Genomic DNA, 25,443 nt, shown 5'->3' on the forward strand with positions numbered 1-25,443 from the left:
TGAAAAGTGACGCAGTCTTTGTACAACTTTCTTCTCATAATATAAATAAATGCATAGCCTAGGCCTATTTGCTTATCCTGTAAGTTCGTGAATAAAAATGAAAATGTGGACGAAATCAGAAGCTATTAAATGACGGGTAATTATTGATTATGATGGATTTTTTTTTACTATCCTGTCCATCAAAATGACGACGAAATGCAAGTCTAAACGCAAGTCTAACGCGACCTCTGATTTTATATATATATATATATATATATATATATATATATATATATATATATATATAAACCAAACCCCGCCCCCTTTTCGGACTCCACCACCGCAACACCGGCGGTTGTTGGTGATTTACCACCGGGGTAGTAAAAATTTGCCACCATCACAGCCCTATTTTTGAGGAAAACATTCCAGGATTTTTCTCCATATAGTGGACTTCAATGGCTACCGATGGGTTGAAGGTCCAAATTGCAGTTTCAGTGCAGCTTCAAAGGTCTCTACATGATCTCAGCCGAGGAAGGTTCTTATCTAGCTAAACAATCTGTGATTTTCTAAAAAAAAAATTAGAAATTTATATACTTTTTAACCACAAATAGGGCTGCACAACGATTAATCGCGATTAATCGCTTGCAAAATAAAAGTCTGTGTTACGTAATATATGTGTGTGTTCTGTGTATAATAATTATGTATATATAAATACATGCACATACATGTATATATTTAAGAAAAAAATTATATTTATATATAAAATATTTATATTTATACGTAATATAAGACATATATAAATATGTATATTTATTTATACATGTATATATTTTTTAAATTTATACATGTATGTGCATGTATTTATATATACATAATTTTTATACACAGAACACACACATATATTCCGTAACACAGACTTTTATTTTGCAAACGATTAATCGCGATTAATCATTGTGCAGCCCTAACCACAAATGCTCGTTTTGCACTAGCTCTGCGATGCGCCACGCATAATCATGTAGTAAAGGTCACGCGTGACATAGGCGGAAGTACCAAGGTAGGGCGAAAAACTCCTCGTTTTCTCCTCCAACTTCAAAATCATCCAACATTGTTGTTTTACCTTTTTTTTGTAAAGGCCTTTGACTTAGTCTTTACACGTTCGCTTTTTAAACACTTGCTTGATACTTCCGCCTATGCGTGACCTTTCCAACTTGATTATGAATGCGTGGCGCATCGCAGAGCAGTGCAAGATGAGCATTTGAGATTAAAAAGTATATAATTTATTTATTTATTTTTTTAGAAAATGACTGATTGTTTCGCTAGATAAGACCCTTATTCCTTGTCTGGGATCGTGTAGAACCCTTTGAATGCAGCTGCTAGAGTTCTTACCAGGTCAAGAAAATATGATCATATAACACCAATTTTATCACTGGTTACCCATTAAGTACCGTATCGATTATAAAGTATTGCTAATGACCTATAAGGCTCTAAATGGTTTAGCTCCTGTGTACTTAACTGATCTTCTATCACCCTACAATCCTTCACGCTCTTTAAGATCACAAAACTCTGGACTTCTGGTTGTATCTAGGATATTTAAGTCCACTAAAGGAGGGAGAGCGTTTTCACATTTGGCTCCGAAACTCTGGAATAGCCTTCCTGATAATGTTAGGGGCTCAGACTCGCTCACCCAGTTTAAATCTAGATTAAAGACGCAATCTCTTTAGCCAAGCATTCACATAATGCATCTCATATCAGATCAATTGCACATGACTATCTTTGCTTAATGTTATGAACAGCAGCTACGCTAATTATTCTCCATTTGCTTTTCTGTCTTGGACACTCGTCCCGAGGTGACTAGAGAGGACTAGCTTCAGTTTGGATCCAGCCTCTTAAGAAGACCTCAGATGACCAACACCTATGAAGAGACGGCGCCAACTCCTGCGAGGACTTCAGAATACGCAATCATCTGGATCAACATGCACATTGCACAATTTCTATATCCTAATTATTGTTAATGTAATTCATTTTTCCAGGAGCTCATTGCTTCTACGTTCAGTTAAACTGCTAACAGTGATTGTAAAATTAATTGCCTAAATTATTACATTATTTGCTAACTGCATTCTTTAAATTGTGGTGTTGACATGCATTCTCTGTAAAGCTGCTTTGAAATTATATGTATCGTGAAAAGCGCTATACAAATAAATGTGAATTGAATTGAATTGAATTGAAATTGAAATGTGAATTTTTGATCTTCAACCCGTTGGTAGCCGTTGAAGTCCACTATATGGAGAAAAATCCTGGAATGTTTTCCTCAAAAACTTAAATTTCTTTTCGACTGAAGAAAGAAAGACAGGAAAGGAAATTTTAATTCTGAAGTGAACTAATCCTTTAAGGTAAATATGAGAATATTTTTATTGTGTGTATTTAGAATACATAAAATACTACCTTATTATGTTTTCCATGAATCCCAGAATTGGACTCTACCCTCTGAGTCACCACTTATTTTAACATCATCCTGGAAACACTGTCTATGTCCCTGTTGTGTCCCTGTTCCTTTTAGTCCACAACAATAAGGAGCACAAACACAAACTATAGAGTTCTCTGTTTTGCATTTGATGGCAAAGGCTTTATTTAGTTGAGCAGGACTGACCACACACAGCAAATCAGAGAACAGGTGCAGACAGGCTTGGAGAGCTGATGATAAATCTCATGCTGTATTTAAATGAATCCATTCAGGGGCCATTCAGAGAACAATGGCCATGCATGTTTACAAGCACATTTTCCAATTAAAGTCCACATTCTGGCTACAACTATATTCCAGTTCAATTTTCATGCATGATTTATAATACTTTCATTTGATATTAGAGTTCTGAAAAAGGTGTTTACATGGGGAAAATGTGATTATAACAGGCATATGCCAGGTGTCTTATTCAGATTTCCAGAAAATATAAAAGTAGAAAAAATAAGGTGTTTTACATTATGCAGACATAATAAGAATATGACCCAAATTCTCATGAATACTTTTTTGTGCATGTAAAGCCAGTCAATGAATCTGTTCAGGGTGTGTCTACATCTATCGGTTGCTGTGTGTCATTTCAGTGGGAAAATCCACAGAAGGCAGTCCTAAACTCAGGGTAAAGTCCATTTCAAACAAAGCACACTGTGTAAAGGGATCAAAAAACCATTAGCCTAGAAACATATGTCAGGTGGAAATATTCCACCCACATTCATGTTCATAATTTCCACATATTTTATTCCAGTTGATTAATAACGAGCTTCACAGGAGCAAATACATTACTTTAATGTCTTCCCGACTAACTGGAAATGTTCTCAGAACTTTGACTATCACTTTGGCAAGGTTCTCTCAAAGTTATGAAAAAACATCATTCAAGGTCTCTCAAAGTTAAATGGGTTTTAATAATGTTGCCAAACATTATTTATACATCATTCATGGAACATTTTTTTCTGAAACGGTTTAGTTAGATGTCCATCTGTCATACTTAAAGGTGCAGCATGTAGGATTTCTGTCCGCTAGAGGTCGCTAGAGGCCTATTGAAAACAAAGGCGTAGCTTGATGACAGCAAGTTAGAGAGCGGAATCTTGGGACATGTGGTCTTCACATCACAGCTGGTGGAAACAATCGGAATAAGACTCGGGAAGAAATCATGTTCATGGATGCGATTATTAACGTTACTGTAGTATGAAGCAGAGCAGGACCAAGTGTTATGGGAGCTGAACGAGGCCGCTGGAGCGATTGCGCAACACACGCAGCGAGAAGCGGAACTTTTATTATGCCACAGTCGCCGGCGCCGCTTCCGCTTTTCTGGTCATGAGTATGAGGTAACACAGCTCTGTTTATCATATTAGATACATTTGAGAGTGTTGAAAATTATGTTATAACGTTACTCTGTGCATTCGCTCGGTGGCTGATGTGAGTGAGCACACTGCAGTAAGCTAGATCAATTTTAGAATATCATATTGAATGCTGGATGGCTTGTGTTGATAAATGGCATGCAATTAATTTTAAAACGTATTGTATGATGGAGAAATTGCTGTATTACTGTTAATAAAAATAAAGCTGCATCTGATTATGCTATGTTAGCTACTTGACAAAATAGTATTTTTCTCTGAGTCATGGTAAAGCATGGTACTCGTAAAAAAAAATATTTTATTTTATCAATAAGAATAAACGTGTTGAGCTATATAACAACAATTCGTTTTCTGTCTATAAATATAACCAAACAGTTGTTCCCTTGCCTATTAAAACATGTAAATATTAAAGCGTCTTTGGTGTTTCCATGGTTTCTACAAAATAAAACCGGAAACCGAGAGTAACGCGAGTATGACACAATTGACAGGCGACTCCTCACACGTCCCGGAGCCTTGGTTAAAACAAAGAATATACACTAACAAGAAGTGACACTCAATAGAACGATCCATTGCAACACCGGCGCCCAGCAGCAGCCCTGCGTTTCCGCCATTTTGTGGTGAAAGCGAGTCGGCAGTCGACTACTTTCTATGGCAATATCAGCTGCTTTGTTAAAAAAAAAAAGTACATTAAAGCTGAAATCCAACCTGAATGATGACAACACAGAATAAAATACTATCACTAGTAATCATCAAATCCTTTTAACAGTTTATTTTATAGACTTTGTGTTTAAGTCTTCCACTTTGTTCACAAAACCTTTGCTCTCTAGAAACCCAGTCAGTTTGGGTTAAAATTCTTTGAAGTTCAAGTATTAGCATTATAAACACTGAATTAATACCAACATATGAAATTAAATTACGGACATGCCTCAGAAAAATTGGGAATGTTGGACAATAAAATTATGAATATAATAGCTTGATTTTGCAGTGTTGTCTAATGTCCGTTAAAGCAAAAGAGTCCAAAAGTGGGAATTATGCGATAACGGACACAGCAATGCATCATGTATTATAAGATCGTTATGTTTGTAGCGTGATTCATTAAAATGTACAATATATATATTTAAATTCAGACCTATTACTATTAGCCTACTCCACTAGGTCTGAAATATATTGTTCGCTGCAAATATGATGATCTTAAATGTTATTAATTATTAATTTACTATTAATAAATGTGTAAAGTTGCATAAAATGGAAATATCAGTAAAGTAGACTAACTACGTTACCTCAGATGGTTGAATGGTTGGATTCCACAACTGGTAAAATAAAACATATAAGACACAACATTTACTGTAGGAGCCATACAATTTACTGGTTACTTAATTTAAAATACTGTTGAGCTTCTGATTTGGCAGTGAAATTCGCCAATTTTGGGTGTGATTTACAAATAGTTTTAGAAACATTTGGGATATTGTTAAGTACTCAAGTGAACAAAATATATAACACTGGCCTAGTGTTATATGTAAGAATTTTGCAGTAAAATATCCAAAAACGGATATTTTACTGCAAAATTCTTACATATTGCACATTTTAAATGTTACTTGTTTCTGAATGTTCAGAGAATACTCAAAATCTTAAAACTCCCAACTTCAAACTTACAATGACGTCATTGTAAGCAACATTTTTGTAAGGGCTAAGTAGGGGAACGTGGACACCGAGCTGCAAGCTGCCATTGGTCAGAAAAGCTTTATGTGTCAACTCATTACAAGTTTACTCAATTAAAATGCGCACCGAGGAAACAGAAAACGCGTTTTCTAGTCCATAACTTAACAAAAACATTTGTAATGAGGAAGTTCAGAAGACGGGGAGATTTTTTTTTTTTTTTTTTTTTTTTTTTTTAAGAGTGGAAAAAATCTGATAACTGCAAAGGCATGTTGAATCCTGCTAACCGTTATAAACAACAACACAATCAAGTGAACTGTAGTGTTAGATATTTGTAATCAAATGCATGAGTAGAGATGAAAAGTCGCACCCTGCCAAACAAGAACAGTCTCTTCTCTGTCCAACTTATTCGTTTCACGTATCAGCAGCCAAGTAGTTCATTCTGTTGACAGTTTATTTATAAAATCCGCGAAACTTACTTTATCTTGTTTGTCCTCCTTTGTCCATGTATCGCTCATGTTTTTGGCCCCGGGTGAAGTCTGTCGGAAGCGCCTCGGGCTGTCAAGAGCCTCTGGGCAGATCCGCTGTGACTGTGAACGCGCTGTGAGCTCGTGCTCCATCAGAGGTCGCTCCATCACTGAGGAATGCTCAGCTGTTCCTCTAAAAACAGTGCATCAGATGTGCTGTCAGGAGATGCATTTAAGTGGATTGAAATCTTTACGTGGGTTTCTGCGTTAAAGGGTAAAAAAAAAAAATAATAAATAAATAAATTACACAATTTTTACCATTCATCTCAATGACATAAAGAGACCTAATTTAGGGAGACCATGATGGAAGTAACACTTTTTCTATGAGCATCAGTAGTTTAGCGGTTGTTTGTGCAAGATCTCTTCATCTTTGATACACAGTAGTAGCCACATTTGTCTACTATATATAAAACTCACTTGGAAGTGCACTACACAATCACAGATTATGTGAGTTAATGTCAAATACAAAGAGTTCTGTTGTTACAACCTACTCCACTAGGGGTGAGTTGTAACACTAGCTGGGGATAGATATAACACTGTGATAATTTGCTGAAATAAAATCCACACTAATTTTTCCAAGAACTTTTCTGAAGAACAAAGAATAATATTTTTTTTAATAAAGTGAACAATTTAAAGGGACAAATAAAAAATTATATTGTATTTTTTGGACTTTAAATTAAAAAACAAGTGTTGTGTGTGTTTGTGTGAGTGTTCGTGTGTGTGTGTGGCAGAATTTGTTTTATCAGATAAAAAGACATGCACATAAACTAAGATGGAAATAAATCCATTGACGCATAACAAAAAAAATAGGTGACTTTGCCCTAACAGAGGGGAATGATTGATAATGGACTCACTGGAATCATCATAGGGGGTTGGTTGTAACATTTTAATGAACTGTTACAACTATCCACACCCCAAAAAGCTGTAACATAACTAACTGTTTTAGCATGTGGGTTTGAAGTTAGCATGAAGGCAAACCATCAAATTAAACTAGAGAAACAGCTACTTTAGGTTATGTAAGTTAAATAATTGTACCTACAATACAATGATTGCTAGGCAAAAATAATCTTTATAAAAAATGTCACTTTCCTGAATACCATTTTTTTTGTTCATAAAATCTACAAAGTTGCTCACAGTCACATGCCACTTCTGTGAGCTCAAAAAGGAGATGGGAGGGTATGAAATTGATGACATCACCACAGATTTTTTTCTGACTTGTCAAACCGACAACTAACCCTGTGTTAAAACACTTCCTGGTCTCCCTACCTGAATTCACCCTGGTCCTATACTATAGAGTATCTATATAGTATATCTTCATATTTATGAATTTGTTTAATCTGAATAGGCCTACATTTAAAGTAGGCCTATACGTTTTATCAGTTTGTGTATTTCCTGGGAATCAAGCCCATAACCTTGCTATAGCCCTATGTTCTACTGTTTGGGCCTCAACATTATTATTCATTTTATTAAATAAAATTGTGTTTCAGGTGATTGTACTACAATAAAAATTCTAAAACTTTGTTTTGATTGTTGTTGTTGAGGTTTTTGTTTTATTTATTAGTTTTTGTTGTTGTTTTATTATGCTTTTACACTACCATTCAAATGTTTAGGGTCAGTATGATCTTATTACTTTTTTTTTAAAATAAAATAATAAAATTATGTTTATTTAAGGATACATTAAATTGATCAGCAGTGAAAGTAAAGGCTTTTGCACTGTTACAAAATAAAATTCTATTAAAAAATTATTTGAACGGTAAGTTCACCCAAAAATGAAAATTCTGTCATTAATTATTCACTCTCATGTGGTTTTTCCCTCTATAGACAGCCTAAGCAAATGAAACTTAAAAACATTCATAGAGAGATAATAACACTAATCCATATGAATTGAGCAGTTTAGTCCAAAGAGACACAACCACTCTATATGATGAACAGATTGAATTTAGGCTTTTATTTACATGTAAAAATTAATCAACTTACACATCAGTTGTGGTAAAACACACTTGACGTGCAAGAACCAATGAGGTTCATTCTTGTATGTTACGCAGCACATTTGAGCTTCCACAAGAGGTTTGTTCTCACACGCCATTCAGGTTCGGCTGAGCTTCTGTTTATGTTCACTGATCAATGTGTATTTGAGTAAAAGCCTAAATTAAATTTGTTCCTCATGAAAAGCGGTCAAGTTTCTTAAGAAAAGTTGTTCTAAACCTTTCAATTCATATGCATTAGTTTCACAATCTCTTTATGATAGTGAAACTAATCTTTAATCTTCTCTTTATGTCAAAGTGTCAGTTGCGTAGCTGTCAATAGAGGGACAGTAAACTCTCAGATTTTATCAAAAATACCTTCATTTGTGTTCCTAAGATGAATAGTAAGTGTTATGGGTTTGGAACAACACGAGGGCAAGTAATTAATGACAGAATTTTCATTTTTGGGTGAACTAACTCTTTAAATAAATGCAGTTTTTTTTCTATTTATTGTAGAATCCTGGAAAAGCATATCACAGTTTTTTTTTATATATATATTAAGCAGCATAACTGTTTTCAAAGTTGTTAATAAGAAATGTTTCTTGAGAACCAAATCAGGATATTAGAACACTCAAAAAAATAACTTGTTGGTCTAACTTAATTCAATTATGACACCTATTTCCACACAGTTGAACTGATTTATTTGAACTTAAGATAGGTTAATTGTACTGATGAGTAAAATTCATGCTAATTGAATGAGATCACACCAGTTTCATTTGACATATTCTGTGAATGTTTCCTGAACATAATTCATTCTTGTTGATCCAACCAGTGCTATTGCAATTCAGACTGGTGCCCTTGTGCAGTGTTGCTCAAGTTTTCTGCACTTTTAAGGAAATGGAAAGACCTGTTAGTGTTTAAGTGTTTAATGTTTAGTTATTTTGAACATTTAAAAGAGTTTGTAGCGTATATATATAAAACATTTTTTGTTACCATCATGGTGAAGATGTGCGCTTGTGCTTAGGTTGTGAATAGCTGTTGTACACAGACATACATGTTTCATGACCATTGAGAGGGATAAAGCTGATGACCATATGTAGACTGTGTAAATTATGTGCTGGTCCTCAAACTAATTTATTTATATTTCTATAAAAACTAAACTAAAATATCACTTTTTCATATGCTAAGTAACATTTATAGCATGCAAGTAATGATCAGGTAAAGAACTTTTCATCACTGGCTTTAGCACAGTTAAAGCTTGTTGAGAACAACATAGATTTATTTCATGCAGCCACCCATAGCCTAACCACAAGGTCTACACTTCAGCATAATGGTAACCTCAAAAAAAATCGACATAACAAACTCTTTTAAATGTCAAATATAACTGAACATCAAACTTTAAAAGGTATTTCCCTTTACTAAAAACACATTAAACAGCACTTAAGTTCATCATTTACTGTCCTGATCTTTCCCTACGCAAAGCATGCTGGGAACTAGAAATCCACTGCCCAGTTTCAATCAATGCAACATAAATGATTCATGTCGTCCCAACACAAATGGTTTAGGTTAACCTAACATTTTGCAAATTTAATTTCATTTAACATAATACAATTGAGTGCAAATGCCAATTAAGTAAAAAACTAAAGATTTGTGTTGGTTCAGCTTATTTTATTTAAATAAACTGAACAAGCAGCTAGAATCATTTTTTTGAGTGAATGATTTCTAAAGGAAATCAAAACATTTCTTTGTATTTCACAATATTACTGATTTATTGTGTTTTTAATCACCCTCTTTGCATTTTTACCCTTGATGAGCACCTTTCTTTCAAAAAAATTTTAAAATATATCTTACAGAATCCAATTCGAACTTGTTTATTGAAAAGTTGGATATAGATATAGATCTTTTAGATATAGATATAGATTTTTTAAATAGTCATTTGAAATGTATTAATAAAACATACATAATAAAATATAAAGTCATTGGAATATAAAAATAAAAAACACTGGAAATTGTGATAGCGTGTATATGATTTATTAAAGTCACAAAAATGGATTTAATATGACAGAATCAAACCAACGAAGTTCATCAGATTCGGTAGAATTAACTCCTTATGTTGAGAGACTTTTAGACATTTAAATAAAGTTAGTCTGGATTGCACTGCATTTCTGTGGTCGTTGAAGACAACAATATTACTCTTTTTTAACATCATAATTAACATTTGAATGAAAGTGACAAGGGTATTTATGATATTATTTGATTTCAAAAAGTACACTTTTTGCCACTCTTCTAAGTCCTCTGCATTTGGCTCCATAGCTTTATGAGTCTCCTATAAAACAAACCTTTACCACTTAATCAAACAACAAAGATGGCTTATATTGCTTGCTTTCATTTGCGTTAAATACACTGGTTTGGATGAGCATGTTCCTCCAAGCAGCATGTCCATATGTCTTCTTTCTCTTTAAAACAATGAGGCTGTTTATTATACAATGTCTCTCTCAGTGATCGCCTCTAAAGAGTACTGAGCTCAGTTCAGTGGAGCAGAGGATGCGGAAACGTGTGTGTGTGCTGCACATGTTGAGCTATTTTGGCTTCCTGAGCTAAGCATGAAAGGCAGCTTGGGAATGCTGACCTCTGACCTCCATTCAGACTATGAGGCTTTTCTGAAATATTGACCACAAACCAGGGTTATTATAGTAAAATAAAACTGAGGTTACACTTTATTTTAAGGTGACATAGTTAAGTTGTACTTACTCAAATAAGTACTGTAATATTAATTAACTACAAGTACTTATTATATAGTTACAGTTACGGTTTGGTTTAGGGTTAGTTACTTGAAATTATGCAGATTTTACTGTTATTACTATAGTAATTACATGTAGTAAATTGTAACTACATTGTCTTAAAATAAAAGTAACAACAACAAAAAAATTGTTTAACTTGATGTACCAACAAAAGCTAAAATAAAAATTACTATTTAAAATAAATAAATAAATAAAAAACACTAATAAAAATTACAAATAGGAAATTAATAAATTTTTAACTAAATGAAAATATAAAAATAAAAACTTCAAAATATTCAAAACAGATTCAAAATATTAAAGGGGACCTAATGCCCCTTTTACAAGATGTAATATAAGTCTCTGGTGTCCCCAGAATGTGTCTGTGAAGTTTCAGCTCAAAATACCCCACAGATCATTTATTATAGCTTGTCAAATTTGCCCCTATTTGGGTGCGAGCAAAATCACGCAGTTTTTGTGTGTGTCCCTTTAAATGCAAATGAGCTGCTTCCCAGAAGAGGGCGGGGCTTTAACAGCTCACCCTGTAGTTCATGCAACGTCAACTGGCGGCCCGCGGGCCAAATCCGGCCCGCCAGAGATTTCCATCCGGCCCCCAGAATAATACTGAATTCAGGAATAGCCTTGTAAGAGGAAAAAGTTTAGGGCTGGTCCGAATACCATTTTTTTAGCTTCGGTAGTAATGAACATCGACTCTTCGGAGAGAGGGGCTGAACATATTTTTCTCTCTAATAAAGGCAGGAATCTGTGTCTGTATGTCCGTTTGCATTTTTATTATTTCGAGAACCATTCATCCAATCGACTTCACAAGGGAGTGCAGTGTCGCATTTGGTGCAATATAGATGGACACGCGAGACGCGACACATTCAGAATTAATAAACTTTTAGTAAACTACAGTCAGAGCAGCGCGAGCGGGAAGCGGCGCACCTCACGCGGGCAGGGCTTATGCTCCGAGAACGGACACTGCACTAGTGATATAAAACGCACACACACAGGTCTGTTAAATTAAGCAATACTTTTAAGGTAGTCTAATATTTTTCTGACTAACAAATTGGCACAGTAAGGGTAGATTTAAATAAAGAAAAACGAAATTTAAATAAAGAAAAAACGAAATTTAAATAAAGAAAAACGAAATTTAAATAAAGAAAAACGAAATTAAGTTAAATTAAAAACGGGATTAATTTAGATTGATAATACTAATAATAATGGGTAAAAATGCTAATACATTTTGTTTCTATTATTCTATTTTCCACAATGTCAAAGCAACAAAACACAAGCTCAGACATGCACTTCGGTCCATACAAACTCCGCTGTTCTGCGCTCTAGCCAGAGAACACTCCCGTTGCTGGAACACACGTCGGTTCTATTTCTAGCATGCACGCGTTTTCCGCGTGGCTCGAGCGCGCCTGAGATGCGTATCTCAGTGTGCAAACTCCAACCTGTTAAATATGGGAGCCGAAATAAAAACGGACACGCCACGCAGCTGAGACGCTCACGCAGCCAGTGTGTCGCCGGCCTTATTCAAGGGGGAATGAGAACCGTTTTGCGGGGGATCCCAGGTGTGCAAAAAAAAAAAAAAACTAATATTCGAATGTCAGATTTTCAAATCGAATACCAACCCACCGAACGAATATTCAAATATTCAGGTCCGTTCCATATTTATTTATTTTTAAATCTAACGGGAAAAAAAGCCTTCTGAAAAGTAGCTTGTGCCATAGCCTGCCTTCAGTCAAGAATGACGATAAACGCGTTGCTCTCATTGAACATCTTTTATTGTTTCACATGCTCATTTTTTCACAAATGTCAAAATTTTCCTTGCCTGGGATTTGCGCACAATTGCTTGACAGTGATGGACAGCTTGACAGCCTCACAAATATGAAGCCTAAAATATCGCTATCGCCCCCTGGTGGCTTGCTGCAGTACAGGTAATATGTAAAAAATAACATAAATTAATCAAATAATAACATATTAGGATACAATTCGAATTTTATTTTATATTACGAGTATCTGGCCCTTACAGTGTCTGCAGAAAAAAAATTCTGGCCCTTGGACAAATATAGTTGATGACCCCTGCTGTAGTTGCTCAACAGCAACAAAGCTGGAAATTCTCATGCAGCCAAAATGTTGATGCTCAGTAATGGTCATAGACAGTAAAAGAAATGGACACAGCGACCCCATTGGAACTCAATTGAGACAAGTGAAGCCCATTTTTAGCGATTTTTAGCACTTCCGTTTCTGACGCGCAGACTCAAACTAAGCTTGATGACGTCAGCAACCTGTCTGACAGATGTAAATCTTCTAGTAGCTGTGCGTGCAAACTGCCATCGTTAATCTTGCAGAGACGGCAAGCTTGAGCGGGGAGTTCTTTGGCGTGAGTGAGCAGGAGTAAGTATTCTGATTAATTATTTTGTATAGTATTTTAAAATGTAACGCCAGTACGCCATATTAAGTTAATGCATACTATTACCTGCGAGCTTCTCCTCCTGCCTGTACGGTAATTTCTCTACTGTGCGACAGAGAGTCGAGTGGTTATGACGCAATCGTTAGCCTATTTTTACAAAAACTGTTTCTACGGGGCCATAATGTAACATAGAAGGTAATGGAGCCCTTTATACATTGTCGTGTATCTTTAGAAATAAATAATGGACAAATGTCTTTAAACGCCTCAGATGTAAAGTTATTCGCAGTCAAAGTGACGCCAAAATGAATGGGAGTCAATGGGATGCTAACGCAAGTGGAGTTCTGCTACAAGATGGCGGCACGCGGCCGACTTCAACTTCCGGTCGACTTCCTTGGGCACTGGTAATGGTATTCAGCCTTACATCATTCAAACCAGAGTCAGACACTGATGAAAAAACTCAGGAAGATGTTACAACTTTTAGAATGCATCTGGACATTTCTGAATGGTTAGTGAAAAAATTTGTGCAGTTGCAGTGGAGTTGATGCAACTCATCGACTAGCATGTGCCGTCATGTTAATCTTTTGTGCAAATCCAGCATTTGTTTGTGAAGCAGTCCGGCGTAAATTGACGCCATGGCAACCACACTCTACTACAACAACTCTTTCTCTTCTCTAATGCAGCCTAACATGGCCTCATCCCCTTTGTTGGATGTTCTCGGGGGCAGGGTTTATGTAAATTTTAGGTTCAGTGACGTCACTAACCCAGGAAGAAGCTTGTTGTAGTCGCTACCAGTCCTTAAACAGAGAATTCTTTAAAAGAAAATATCTCCCTTCGCATTGAACTTTGAGCGTCATAACTTTGCAGATGCTGTTTATGCTCAAACAGAAACATTACACACTAACTAAAGTTAAAAAAAATTAAATCATAATCAACCACACCTTTAATAAAAACTCTCAATGAAACTAAAATAACACTGCCTGTCACAAACCAGAGTGTGTGTGTGTATACATATATATTATTTATATATATATATATATATATATATATATATATATATATAGAGAGAGAGAGAGAGAGAGAGAGAGAGGGGTGTAACGGTACACAAAACTCACGGTTCGGTACCTTGGTTTTGTAGTCATGGTTCAGTACGGTTTTCGGTACAGCAGGTGGGGAGAAAACTAAACATAAAATTGCATTAACTGTTTATTAAACAGTGGTTTACTGATCACATTGTGTTTTTGGTTTTAAAATATATTAAATTAAATTATAACTAAAAGTTTCTTAAGGATAATATATATACACACACACACACAGAACATAATTATAAACACAACACTTGTTTTTGCCCCCATTTTTCATGAGCTGAACTCAAAGATTAAGACTTTTCTATGTACACAAAAGGTGTACTATTTCTCTCAAATATTGTTCACAAATCTGTCTAAATCTGTGTTAGTGAGCACTTCTCCTTTGCCGGGATAATCCATCCACCTCACAGGTGTGGCATATCAAGATGCTGATTAGACAGCATGATTATTGCACAGGTGTGCCTTAGGCAGGCCACAATAAAATAATATAAATAAAATTCAGCAATATTAATTATTTGACTGCACTGATGCTATTGTATGAGATCTAAATTGAGCTGGAATATAACACCACTGTTTTCTACATAGTTGCTTTTATAGCTGAATTGAACTCATTTGATATTTGATGACAACTAGCCTCAGCTGAACAATGCCTCTGCTTAGAGCTGCTTTACAGTACAATTGAACTCTTTTCATAACTGATTCATTATTTTCCTGTTTATCCCTGTAAAGCTGCTTTAAAACAATCGTTCAAAGCACTATTGTATAAAACGCTATATAAATAAAGGTGACTTGGCTTGACTTCACTGAGATGTTCTAAGATAATTGTTTCTAAATATCCATTTGGCACTTTCCATTTTAGAATCATCATAAACAGATCCCAAGCATCAGTAGTATTGATTGCTGGAATGAAACCAGCCCTTTGAGCTCTTTGTTTGCATGTCTTTGTTCCTGGTTATGTGTCAAAAGTAGAAGCAGTTTTTAAATCCAAAGCAGTTTATTTTGTTCTTCTCCTTTGCTAAACTTCCTAAATTTTTGACCAATTGATTTTGACATCTTTGATTATTGTTACAGCTGTCATGCTTTCAGCACAAAGGAGTGTCTCAGCCACACCCCTCTCCCTCCTCCACCCCTTTCTTGCATTTCACTCTCCCTCCTTTTCCTCTAAACTATGTTTTGCACATTGGTAAACAGTAATCTGAATCACTCACTCCACAGCAATTAAATCATTGCCAAACGCATCACCCTTCAAAGCCGACACCAGCATTTTTTGAGAACCTTCTCAAGCGTGACAGATTTGTTGAACTAGTTGTTAAGAACCGAGTGCTCATTGTCTCTATATAGTCAAAAAAATACAATATTATGTAAAATCTAATGTTAATTCAGAACTATTTAGTCTTTCAGAAGATCTTTAAGATGTTTTCTGATGGTAATATTGTTGATTCCTAATAACTCTGACAAGTAGATAACAAACAAAGTAGATAATAAAAAATAAGAATATAAAATAAAAAGTGTATAGTTTCATTGGGGACTGAGTAACCTGTGGAATTGGTTGAAGCCTGACAAGTGTAATTACAGAATAAAAGCTCTTTATACAAGTGTATAGTTTAAGAGGTGATTAGACAGGTCATCATATTGCATTGTCTGAGAATGACATGAGTCATGACGCAGCACCCTGTACGTCATAATGCCAAGGTGTGGCTGCCGATGTGGGAATATGCCCTAAAGGTAGAAGATCTCCCTGCTTTTGCAAAGCACTTTATGACAGAATATGAAAGCAGAGATGAATACTTAGCAATGATCACAGACCAGACACAAACAAATACACAAATACGCCTTCCAGCCACTGCTTCAATCACTATATTCAATATATATTTATAATATAGGCTAGACCACTATATTCATTATAGCCTATATTAATTTATTCTACTTTTATTGTAGCCTATATTACAATTAATACGTTTTATTAACATTACAGACACCATTTCCCAGCAATTGCTTTTACTGAGTCTTGTTTTCACAATATTGTAGGCCTAAATAGCTATACTTTGACGTTGATATATATATGCATGTTTTAAACCTCGCATGTGTTGCATTTTAATAATATTCCAGTGATAATCAGCTAAAACAATCACTGATATTTCCAATGAAAGTGTCCAAAAACTGTTCGTGTAAGAGTGCGGAGGTGTGGGTTTGGGTGTGGTGCGGGACTTGTGTAGTATCGGGGGGCGGAGCTCTGGAGGAGACTTTGCCCTCTCCCCGAAGCACATTGTTCACCCTCATCTGAATGCAAGAGAAAGTGTCGCACTCCCTGGAAGTCTGAGCGGTGGGGAAAACTAAAAGACTCTTGGATCGCTGTCAGCAGCAGTGTTTGGAGACGAGCGTTTAAAGGTAAATTAAATATATTTAAGTATATTTAATAAGGTTGTTTTATTGTGATTGTGTGCCTTTGTTGTTATAGTTAAACTTTATCTGTTTTTATCCAGTCTATAACATTGATCCTATAAAGCAGCCTTTAATTCGTGGATGGATCTCTTGGGAAAGTGGCTCATTGTGGTGATCTGGGCTGTCGGTGTTGGTTTACCTACCTGTACGATATTCGCTCCTACTTCCGTGTGTCGGGTTACAGCTGATCCAAACTTTAAATGCATGTCGCTCAATACTTGCTATATAATCGTACACAGCATTTATATAAACATTCAGCTGTATAGAACTTCGGCGGGTGTGTTTCTCCCAACAAAGAAACACAAGCAAACCCTCCTACTTTCGAAATGTCAACTGTTGACATTAAACATACGTAATGATAGGCCTCCTCAGAGTGTTAAAAATTAATATTAAATTAAAAATTAAAGTACTGAACGATAGATTTAAAGAAATAGTTCATCTAATGGTGACAATTCTGTCATTATTTACTCACCCCCCTGTTCCAAACCTGTAGGAGTTTCGTTCCTCTGTGAACACAAAGGGAGATGACTATCTCAGTTACCATTCATTTTCGTGGGGGAAAAAATTCAATAAAAAGTACCTATCGCGACTGAGGCTGTTAGCAGTGAAAGGTCAACTTTTAAAAATAATTTCCTCAAGTAATTGCTGTTTTCAGTTGCGCAACGCAATTCGTCTTTTGGCGCCTCTAGCGCATGTTAGCTAAGCGTCAACTATTCTAAAGACATTTTGAAAAATACCAACGATTTTTGATGTGTAAATCTTTGTTAACTTGATAGCTAAATAATGACACTGTCCGATACAGACTGTGATAGAGCAGCTGTTGTTATGGTTTCCTTCTCATGCAAGGACTATTTCTGTATTTCTGGCGTTTAAACTTTTGTGTTTACTGAAAATTTTTAGAAAATTGCGTGTACAAAGTATAGGGCTACATCTTTTCTTCTGCTTTTAAAAGGATATATATTATGAGTGATGTTTTTGGGAGAACTATCACTGAAGTAGCCTATTCATCTCTTTCTGATTGGATTTTGTATTTAATTATTTTGGTGTATAGCTTTTGTTTGGAATTGTTTGTGTACTGTTGACATAACCACTGGTTTTGACAAAACCTGCATGCTTTGAATGCCGGTCTGTTGCCACACCTGTAACACCTTGTAGGGTGCTTGGTGAATCAGGGATTGTATTATTGAGCCTGGTATGGTCTAATGTAAAGAAATAAAAGATAAACGCATTCATTTAACATGTCTAATTCATAAGTTATTTATGCCTCTTTCTTTTACATTGTTACTCTGGGTCTTATGTTAGTGCATGTGTCTGGGTGGGGCTGTGCCATGTTTTATTTACTTCCCAACTGTGAGCACAGCTGAAAAGCTGACTTATCTTTAGTTCGTTCAGTCCGAAAAAATACGATACAATCAAAGTTTTATCATAATTAAGGTTCTACTTAAGTTGTTTTGAGTGTTTACTAAGTGTAAAAGAAATAATGTGTTTAATCTGCCTCGGAGGAAATAACGTTCCTTATGATACACCCTTTCCTGTTTGTCTGGTTAGCAAGGAAGCAAAAAGTCGTGTCCTCTGTGAGTGGTTTATCTCTTAAAGAAGCGACTAAATTCTGCAAAATTTAATGACATGGATTTAGCCAGCATTACCAAGTCCAGTTTTGGGCCAATTGAATTCCAGTTGGATTTTGGATGGCATCAACATGCCCTACTGGCACGCAGAAAGAGGATGATTGCAAGACAAGGATATGTTTTTTGTTTTTTTTTTCTTCACAAAATGTGAAATAAATATGGACAGATGAAAGACCATATGACAGTCTATTTATATATTTATATGGGTCAGTTGTAGTAACTATTAACACAGACAGGATGTGGCATTTGCTCTTTGTGGGAGTTCCTGAGTTGTACACATTAGTAGTGCAGTCAGGGGCCAGCTGGTTGCTTTACCGACTGACTGGCATTGGTTTTAGGATGAGATTTACAGCATTTGGGCTCACACATAGCCGTTAATCCCCCTACAGGCACAAATCCCTGATATTGTCCTACATTAGGACAGCAAGGGGCAGTGTGATCCCCTCTTCATAAATACACTTTCAGAGGGGGCGAAGGAGATTACCCATGAGCAGCATTCGCTTAGGATATCTGTTTGCTTGTATTTTACAGTTTTGTTAGACCAATTAGCATCTTTATCTTTACTTCTCTCTTTCTGTCTCTCTACCTTTCTGTATAATTCATGTCTGCTGCATTTTATGGCTATAGCCCCAGCATGTGAGTCACAGAGTGTTCCTTCACACACTCTCTCCATATCTATAATCCCTAATGTGCCATGTATCTTTAATGAATGTGGAGTGAGATCCGTAGCTATATGAAATCTTTGGTCAATGACCAGCTGGCTGAGATGGATAAGATTGTCTGATAGCTTCATAATCTGTACAGGGCCAAGCCAGTTGCTCTTTAGGACTTTTCGAGGTTAATTGTTTTATAAACCTGAAACTCTCTGTAAAAGCCCGTTTACACCAAGGAAGTTAATGATAACTATACGGTTTTAATTCTATGAGAATAGGGAAGTCCACATCACAGCTATAATGATAACAACATGGAGGAACGTCATTGGAATCACTTTTAAAATTATTTTTTTGAAGAACAAAAAAAAAAATTCACAGCCAATCAGAATCCACCCAAGTTTGAGGAGCTTAGGGCATTTAAAACAGCAAGCGACATAATTGCAGCCCATGGTTATAATAAACAGATCATTATCATCCGCTGGTGTGGATGTTAATGTAGTACAATCATGATGACAGCTCACGGAATAGTTTTAGCATGTTAATGGATATGACAATGTCTGTGTATTTGGTCTTGGACAACTAGAATCTGCGACGCACACTGTTGCTGCAGCAAAGCAAGTATGGATTTGCCTATGCCTATAGAATAACAGACGTGTTTCTGTGAGCGTGTAAGATATGCTGCTGCTGCATAAATAGCTATACATAAATCCCGTAGCAGATCTAGACAGGTGGAGCTGGGGGAGGTGGAGGGTTTCAGATGAACTCTGATAGCGCTCTGCAGGACCAGCTTACAGTGAACACTGAATTAGACTATTTAAATTAGGGGTGTAACGATACGCTCAGGTCACGATACGGTACGTATCTCGATACGGAGTTCACGATACGATACGTATCACGATATTTTGAACAAAATGAAACTAAAATTCAAATAAGATTTATTAAAAAACCATGAACAAATTTCAATAATTTTCCTTGTTGTACATACAAGATCACATTTCAATAAAATAAATAAATATAAAATTTTAATAAAAACCTTCTGTATTCAAATTAACAGTTGAATAGGGCTGTCTGTCACTGAAAAAAAATGTTACATTTAACATGAACTTAGAATTATGAATAGGGGCCGTTCACATATCGCGTCTAAAAACGCGTGGAAGGCGCGGCCGCACCGCTTCTCCTTTCCAAAGCGCTTGCGCTCCCGTGGCGTCGGTCGTTGCTATGCAACCATGAACTGAGCTCTCCAAGAGGATCAGGATGTTTCTGCAAAGGATAAATGATTTCTAGCCCTTGCATTAGTTTTACTACGAGATATATTGATGGAGATAAGATATAAAAACCACCATGTACAGCTATGATCAGCTTTTCGGCTGAGCTTTTGATGTTTGTTACGGAAAGGCCATAGCTGATCGGTTGATTCTTGTCACACGACCTGCGGTGCGCTTGCGGCATTCTGAGAAGTTGAGAATTGCATGCGCGTCGCGACCGCGTTGATCCCATTATGAGCGCGCCTGCCGCGCGGCTACATTTGAAAATAATAACTGACTTGCACGCGGAAAAGACGCAATATGTGAACGGCCCCACAGAACTTCTTAAAGCAAAGCATCGCAAGCGTCTTTTGCTTTTCTGTGAGCACAGCTGTTCCTGTGCACTGCGGTGAAAGAAAGCCACGACTTTTCTCACGCGACCATGCAAGAGACTTACATGAGAAACGTTTAAACCTGCTTGCAAGATTCAATGTGTGCCCGAAACACTTACTGAACTAGAGAGCTGATTGAGACACACCATCTACGATAAATCGTTACACCCCTAATACTTATAGTAATTTAAAAATGTGGTAGCATTGGATCTGGACAGGAAGGATAACTCTGGGAGTTGGAAGGGGTGTGTCGCGATTCTGCCTTCTCACATCGCGATACAGGTTCGTGGACCTGCGTATCGCGATTTCGGTTTCATATCGCATATCGTTACAGCCCTAATTTAAATGTTGAGCAAGTATTTAAATAGTGCCATTTGGTGGGAGAGACCAATCAGATTGCACCATGAAGTAAACTATGTGATTGAAGATTGCATGTAAAGGACCTATCAGACTGTGGACTGAACTAAGAATTTAATATGTTATTTTATAGTTGGAATTCTTGTTGTGAACAGGCTTTAATATTCTGACTGGAAAAAAAAATGTGTAGCATCAGTATAACTTAAGTGTGATTCGCACTTAATTACCTCTCTAGGATCTTTTTGCACACTGATATCTTTCCGTACTTTGTGCGGTCAGCTCAGTGTTCATGAAATATTAACAAAGCTCTCCTCGGATGTCAGTAAACACTCCAACACCAGCACAGACCTACTGAATTAACACTGAGCAGTCACAAAGGAACATCCTTTGCCCCCTCCCCCTTGTTTTTTTTCATTGAGTGGAATTTGAGGAGTCAAATTCCACTCGATATAAAACTAACCTCAGACCGTCATGTCCTGACAGACAGTGAGTTTAACACTGCATAACATGAATCATTTCTGTGATAGTATCAAGTAGAGGGAAGTTGCAAACCCCAAATTAGTTCCTAAACTTGAAAATTGAGTGTGATTTGATCAGTTTAACAAGCTTTTGGGTGAATGTTCTGGGTGTGATATTAAAAATAATGATCCGTGTCATACGTTTGTGTATCAAGACCACTTTTCCTGTGAAGAAGCAGCTTTGCTCAACATGAGTCAAAAGTTGTGGGAGGTTCCGGGCATGTATCATCAAGACAGAACATCTCCACTCCTTAATTCAGGGTATGGGAGGTGTAGAGTAACCGGGGAGAGGTGGAGAAAGGGGCTGATCAGGGAATTTTCGCACACTAGAGACACGATCTCAGGGTAATAAATAATCATTCTAAAGAAGTCTCCATTTAATTCTACTTGGTAGCGAAAAACATTCCCATAGTCCTTTGTAATAGTGTATTTGTTCTCAGTTGAACCCTATGAGTTGAAACAACCTGTATGAAAGCTATTACAACCAAAACCACATGTTTGTTCTCTCTTGATTTGAGATTAAGGCCAGTAACTAAAAAATGGCTGACTTGAAAATGTATTTTTATATACTCATTTGTCTAAATAAAGTACAGATAAAATGCTTTCAACTATAATCAGTCTTTTTAAATGCTGCAATTGAAATTTGCATCTTATAATGTACAGTATGAAAAATGGATATTCATTTTGAGATTTATTAAAGATAACATTTTCAGTGTTGTACAAAAAAACAACTTTTTGTCGCTTTATAAAGCAGCTGACGTTTGATATTTAATTGTGAAATTTTTGCATTTGGATAATTGTTAGATGTTGGATAAATTAACAAAATCTCTCATTTCCGGCAGTAACCAAAATGGTACATGTATATCTTTCATCTCTACACATCTAGTTTCTGTTTTTTGTCTAGTGCAAGTCCAACTCTTCATAAACCAGTAGCCTAATTCAGTCTCTTCTCCCGTCAAACATTAACCAGGTTGTCTTCCTGAGTTAAACCTGCTCTAGAATAGTATAGTATTCTTTCAAATCTTCAGATTTATGCAGTACCAGCAAGGTTTCCCTCAGGACATCTCAGACCGATTAAATATTCAACAACTGTCACATTGGCTCAGTTGTGATTTACAAACTCAAGCATACCTATGATGAAGCAGCTTCCCTCCTTTCTGTGGAAGTTATGGCTCAATGGGGTAAAATCATGATGAATCTGCTTACTTTTGTTTGAAATGATGCATTTCAAAAACCAGGAGGGGCGAATGTTGAAACTTATTCCTCAGAATGCTGGTAAACTCTGTTTCAGATAACGTGCCACTTACCGTTAAGTGCCTTTGCTAATGACTCAGTCGAGAAACGTCTTACAATAACATGAATTGTTAGTGATAGTCCATCAAGCCACAGGCAGTCACACAGCTGCCCACATTTAGTCAAGTGCTCCATTCAGATGGAATGACCTCTTTCATCTCAACTGGCCTAAAACAGAAGAGGGATTATGGGATAGTTGACGACGTCTGAATATTTACATGATACTGTAACTTGCCCACTGTTCAGAGTCTCTCCTATCACATATCTCTCGATCTATCGCATCGAACTGAAAGGAGACACAAGGATGCAGCGAGCAGACAGACAGGGTTTGCTAATGCGCTGTCTCATCCGGTCTGTGTTAATCTAAGCACTTACTGCAAGTGACACCCGTGACCAAATGCCCATCGTTTAGCTTTTAAAGCATATAAGTGGGATCATGGGCAGCATTGTGTCAGTAACACTTATTCACTGATTATCTTTGCTAAAACCGGCCTGTTTAAATATTCAAACCGTCCTTGAAGTAGCTTTATACATTGTTGCATTTATATGCAATGCAGATGGATTGCATCCAACAAATGACTAGTCAATTAGTTAGTTCTTTAATACATTTTTAGTTTTGGAAATTTAAGCCACAGTTCTTTTATTAGCATGCTAACTGTGTGCTTTACCTGTTTGTATGGATAAAATGCATCTTAATTTTTAAAGTGACAAGTCATCTTATAATATTGTCTTTTACAAACAACTTTTAATGCCCATTCACACCACAGATGATAACTATAAAGTTTTAATAATCATCACAATTCTATGAGAATAGGGAAGTCCACAACTATTACAATAACGACATAGAGGAACGTTTGGAATCACTTTCAGAACTATTAAAGGGTTTGTTCACGCAAAAATGAAAATTCTGTCATTAATTACTCACCCTCGTGTCGTTCCTCACCTGTAAGACCTTCGTTCATCACATTAAGATATATTTGATAAAATCTAATGGCTCAGTGAGCCAAGTTCATTTACACTTTCAAATGCCCAGAAAGGTACAAAGTTATATTTAAAAACAAAATAACGACTTTATCCAATAATATCTAGTGATGGGTGATTTCAAAACGCTTGAAGCTTCGAAGCTTTACGAATCTTTTGTTTTGAATCAGTGGTACGGAGAGCCATAGTCACTTGATTTCAGTAAACGAGGCTTTGTCCATCCATCATAAGTGTTTCGAAATTTCAATGGGTCACGTGACTTTGGCAGTTTGATACAGCTCCGAATCACTGATTCGAAACAAAAGATTTCATAAAGCTTCAAAGCTTCAAGCAGTGTTTTGAAATCGCCCATCACTAGATTTGTTGAAGAAAGTCGTTATTTTGAGGTTTTTTTGGCGCACAAAAAGTATTCTTGTCACTTCATAGCATTAAGGTTGAACCACTGTAGTCACATGAACGCTTTCTGGGCATTTGAAAGTGTGAATTAACTTGCTTTCAATGCAGGCCTCACTCATTTTATCAAAAATGTCTTAATTTGTGTTCCGAAGATGAACAAAGGTCTTACGGGTGTGGAACGACATGAGGGAGAGCAATTAATGACAGAATTGTTCATTTTTGGGTGAACTAACCCATTAAAACAATAAAAACATAGACAGCCAATCAGAATCCACCTGACTTTAAAGAGTTTAAGCATTTAAAGGGGCAGCTGACAAAATTGCAGCACATGCTTGAAAATAAACAGAACATTATTGTGCATTAGTGTGAATGCTGAAATAGTTATTGTTATCGTTCTTAGTGTGAACACCTTCTAAAAACGTGTCTCAAGATCATTACGTTTTGTTGTTATTCCTTTACTACGGTGGCCAAGAGAGCTCAATGTGCTACAGCTGAAGAAAACACAAGTAAATAGAAAAAACACCAGCAAATTAAGAAAACATCTTCATCAGTTTGACAACACATGTCCTGCAAATACTCACAACGCAACTAAATACAGAAACGCGCTGCAAATAGCACAGACCACAATGGAAGTGTTTCAAGGAGACCGCAACAAGTGACGAATCTGGCTGGGACCGCTTATTGTTCAATGTCTACTCGCTAGTGGTGTTGTCGATAACCTGAAAGTTGAGTTTTTTGTCCTGATCCTGATCGTATGTGCATTGTGAGTATTTGCAGCTGTTTCTGTATTTGGTTGCATTGGGAATATTTGCCGCACATGTGTTGTCAGACTAATGAAGATGGTTTCTTAATTTGCTGATGTTTTTTCTATTTGCATGTTTTCTGCAGTTGCAGTGCGTTGAGTTCTCTCGGCCACCATACACTCTGTGTACATGGTTTACATGGCAAGAATGCTTATGTAACAACCCCTAAAAATGCGCTTGGTCCTTAAGACCAATTAATTGACAAGTCGCTTTGAAAATGTGCAGTTTTGCACAATTCTCATATCTGTATATGTTGTTATCAATCGTGAACATTCACTTTTTTCCCCCGTAGACATGCATGTCATTTAATTGTGCTAGTGGTTTAGCTTGAGGCTGAAAATAACACAGCCTGTTCATACATGCCTGAATACCTCACTGTGGAGTTACACACATCAACTGCTTCCAAAGGAGTTTACCTACTCCTGCGTATTAATCGTGCTAGTGCATTTATCTCATAATTAC

The 25,443-nt window shown here is 36.4% G+C and overlaps 1 protein-coding gene and 1 long non-coding RNA gene across 3 annotated transcripts in view; one reads left to right on the plus strand and one right to left on the minus strand.

Moving 5' to 3' along the window:
- Positions 1-17,319, minus strand: part of LOC125256494 — a 29,293-nt gene extending 11,974 nt beyond the window's left edge. Inside the window, exons 1-3 of one of the 2 annotated variants that reach the window (XR_007182121.1) lie at positions 17,189-17,319; positions 5,982-6,231; positions 5,127-5,156 (exon numbers count right to left, since the gene is read on the minus strand). This is a non-coding gene — a long non-coding RNA (uncharacterized LOC125256494). The remainder of the gene's footprint in view (positions 1-5,126; positions 5,157-5,981; positions 6,232-17,188) is intronic. The other variant, XR_007182120.1, reaches the window with a different exon arrangement.
- Positions 16,489-25,443, plus strand: part of jupa (junction plakoglobin a) — a 29,277-nt gene continuing 20,322 nt past the window's right edge. Inside the window, exon 1 of the mRNA XM_048172536.1 lies at positions 16,489-16,662. The gene's annotated coding sequence lies outside the window, so the exon portion shown is untranslated. The remainder of the gene's footprint in view (positions 16,663-25,443) is intronic.

The sequence above is a fragment of the Megalobrama amblycephala genome, linkage group LG21 (assembly GCF_018812025.1).
Source record: "Megalobrama amblycephala isolate DHTTF-2021 linkage group LG21, ASM1881202v1, whole genome shotgun sequence".
In the NCBI taxonomy this organism is placed as follows: domain Eukaryota; kingdom Metazoa; phylum Chordata; class Actinopteri; order Cypriniformes; family Xenocyprididae; genus Megalobrama; species Megalobrama amblycephala.